The following is a 3,627-nucleotide window of genomic DNA, read 5'->3' on the forward strand; positions in this document are numbered from 1 at the left end:
GATGAAATTCTTCAATAAGTTTTGGACATTAAACGTCTTCTTTAATTGGGAACTTAAAGTGAGGAAAACGTTAAAATTTATAAGAGCTGAGAGCACAGGAAGTGTGTCAAACAAAAGCATTCACATGAATGAAAGAACCATGGTCTTGTTTGAAAATGATTGATAGGAGGTGTGATGATGCGGGTTCTGTTCCATGTTCCCATCTTACTTCTGGGAGCCCACGAACCCGACACCGTTGTTAATATCACCGATGAGCTAGGCAGTGAAGATATCAACAATGAAGCAAGGGGATAGTGCAAAAAGTGCAAAAGCGCTTTTAATAAAATCAACAAAACCAAAACAGTGTTCAAATAAATAGTGCAGTGTCTCAGAAATCTTCAAATAAATAATCCAATAAAAACAAGTGAACTGTGGAGGTTAAAAGCACAATAGAAAAAAAAATCCTTTAAAGCAATGAGGTTAAAAACAATGGCTGGAGGCAGTCTTTCTTTAAAAATCCAGTGCTTACTTATTCCTTACTGGTGGCTCACCTACTTCTCCCATTCGAGCCCCGCAACAGGGGTGTCGCTCTACCAGCAAATGCAGCTCCCTTCAATACTAGTCCGGTAGCCCTCCGATCCCCAGCTACGTTGGGCTCCAGCTGGACCAAGACTTGGGTTCCTTCCCCAGCAGCCAGGGCGCTCACGCTGGGGCTCAACACGCCCAAAGCCTCCTTGACTCCGCTTCCTTCAACGGCCAGTCGACCCCTCTGCCAGTCACTCCAGCTCCTCAAAATTGCTCAGCTGGAGTGACTGCTTCAATCTGCCCCCTCTGAGAGTTGGCCAAACACTCATTAGGGGCTCTCCTACCATCTGCATTAAACCTTCAAGAGCCAGCTCTCGCTCTCACTCTCCCGCACCGGCTTTCTCCTTCCTGCCGCCTTCTTCTCCATTACCCCTGTTATTTCTCTCTCCTTTTTCTCCCCTTGTGACCGCCTTGCGCTTCTATTATATGCTCTGGGTACGTGGATCAGGTGTGGCAATCAGCAGCTCCCGGCAACAATTACGGATGCCAACGACTCCTCACCTGAGGTCCGTCCGCATCACGAATCCACCTGGGAACTGCACCAGCCACACTACCACGCCCCCTCTCTAAGCCGCAAGTGCGGTGATTGTTCATTTAAAAAGTGGCCTTTGATCTGAGCTGTGGACCCGCTATACCACAGGAGGACTTGAAAGCATCTCATGGTGATATTCTCGTCTCACAGGACTTGAAAAAATCTTTTCCAAAAAGTCTTGTCTCCTAAAATGTCTTGTTGCGTCAAAAGATTTTTTTATAGAATAGGGAGATATTGAAATTTCTTCCATCAATTTTGGCAAAGTGACCAGTTTTTTGTTTTTTTTTACATTATACACTTGGTTTATTATATTTGGACTGCTTAAGATTATATCTTTGGTTTATTTTATTTGCACTGTATCTTGACAATATATCTCAGTTTTTAACTTTCTCCACACTACTGCTGGGGAGTTTATTTCACTCTAGATGTGCTTTGTCGCTTTACATGTCAGATGGAAGGGTCTTCACAAAGTGTGATTTGCCTCACTTGCAGAGGCAAAATGGGGTGGAGGAGAAGAGAGCAATACTATTTCTCTTCTTCCTCAATGCAGATATTTCTAATTTCTCATACATGGAATTATGACATTACTGTACTTTTAATAAATGCAAAACAAGAAAAAAAAAATAAAGGCCAGAAAATTAAACAATTTGATCAATACAAGGTAAAAATGATTGATTGTGAATCTGTTTGAAAGGAGGAAGCATTTGCAGGACTCAACCGAGTGCGCTACACGACTTAACTTATAAATACATAGGAACATCACGCATGTGCGCATGAATTGAAGGGTGCAAGAATGGCTGATGTCTGGCCAGTCAGGACAAAAGTCCAAGGTAAATTTTTGAAGCCGGTCCATCCCTGATCACTTGTCACTAATACTGATGAGAAGGACTTTGGACTTTGTCATTAAAACGGTAGTGTAACTGGGAAGACAGTGCAACAGTGATGCTCACCTGAAATTAAGACGCAAAAAAAAAATTCAGTTTTCAAGGGAATTTGTTGCAGATAGAACCAGAATAAACAGCCTTTAAAGGTAGTAACATATATTTGACTATTGCTCTATTCTGTGTTGTGCAGTTTCTTGAGGTTTGTGGATATTGTGGATGCAATGGCCAGAGAGCCGCAAGCCAGACAGACAGCTGACGTGTCGGGTGAGTTTCATTTAACTGTACGATGTGGCGAATTTACTCTCTAGCAGCCATCAAATAAACGTAACCCCAGTTTAGTGTATCTCAAATCACGTGTTTACTGTCTTAACTGCTGTAACTATTTGTTAATAATGTTCATTTGGAATGTCTGACTAACATACACCACTTACAAAATGTCAAAAATATGCAGATGATATGGTTTTGTATATATCAGACCTACAAAATACTGTGCCTGCAGTCTTAACAGCACTTGCAGAATTTCAAAAGATCTCTGGTCTCAGAATTAATTTGAATAAAAGTGTGCTCTTTCCAGTGAATTCTCAAGCATACAACATTAGATTGGACACCTTCCCTTTTATTATTGCAGATCAGTTTAAATACCATGGGGTAAACATCACAAGTAAACATAAAGCTCTTCATCAACAAAATTTTGCTGTTTGTATGGAAAAAAATTAAGCAAGACTTGCATAGATGGTCAACCCTTCATCTCACTCTAGCTGGAAGAATTAATGTTAAGATGAATATCCTTCCTAAGCTTCTTTTTTAATTTCAAAACATTCCAATATACATCAATAAATCATTTTTTAAGCAATTAGATTCAACCATAACCTCATTTATTTGGACCTTAAAACATCCAAGTATCCAAAGAGCGACTCTACAAAGACCTCAGGCAGAAGGTGGCATGGCTCTACCTAACTTTCAGTTTTATTACTGGGCAGCAAACATACAAGCCATAAAAACCTGGACACAAATAGATGAACACACACAGGCTTGGTCCGCAATAGAAATAAAATCCTGCAGTACTTCTTCAAATTCCCTGCTTTGTGCACCAATAAATGCAAGGTATCGGCAACATACTAACAACCCAATTGTGCTTCACTCACTCAGAATATGGAACCAATGTAGAAAGCATTTTAAGATGGAGAATCTTTTATCTGTGCCACCTCTGCATGAGAACCACATTTTTCAACCCTCGCAAACATATGCAGTTTTTAATATCTGGAAAACATTTGGGATTAAATTGCTCAGAGATCTTTATATAGACAACATCTTTGCATCCTATGAACAATTACACTCCAAATGTAACTTTCCAGCAACACATTACTTTCACTATCTTCAAATCAGAAACTTTGTTAAACAGAACCTGCCCAGTTTTCCCCATCTCCCACCTTCCTCTATGCTGGAAAAAATATCGCTCAGTTTCGAGGACTCTGCCAGCATTTTTGCAATATATAAAATATACAATACAATACAATACAATACAATACAGTTTATTTTTGTATAGCCCAAAATCACACAGGAAGTGCCGCAATGGGCTTTAACAGGCCCTGCCTATTGACAGCCCCCCAGCCTTGACTCTCTAAGAAGACAAGGAAAAACTCCCAA

This window comes from Erpetoichthys calabaricus, chromosome 14 (genome assembly GCF_900747795.2).
Source record: "Erpetoichthys calabaricus chromosome 14, fErpCal1.3, whole genome shotgun sequence".
NCBI lineage: Eukaryota > Metazoa > Chordata > Cladistia > Polypteriformes > Polypteridae > Erpetoichthys > Erpetoichthys calabaricus.